The sequence below is a fragment of the Ipomoea triloba genome, chromosome 16 (genome assembly GCF_003576645.1).
Source record: "Ipomoea triloba cultivar NCNSP0323 chromosome 16, ASM357664v1".
NCBI classification, from domain to species: domain Eukaryota; kingdom Viridiplantae; phylum Streptophyta; class Magnoliopsida; order Solanales; family Convolvulaceae; genus Ipomoea; species Ipomoea triloba.
In genome coordinates, this window is record NC_044931.1 from 14,143,824 (window position 1) to 14,144,105 (window position 282).

Here is a 282-nt window from a genome sequence, read left to right on the forward strand (position 1 = left end):
TGACCATTCAACCCAACTCTATCATTCCCAATTCTAACCTTAGTTGAGAGAATCTATTTTCACATAACGCTTTTGTGAAAATATCTGCTAGTTGCTCCTCCGTTGCAACATATTCCAAAGTGATGTCCTTTTTCTCAACGTGGTCTCGGATGAAGTGATACTTAATATCAATATGCTTTGTTCTAGAGTGTAACACTGGGTTGTGGGTGATGGCAATAGCACTTGTATTGTCACACATAATTTTAACCTCCTTACACTCAACACCATAATCCATTAGCTGTT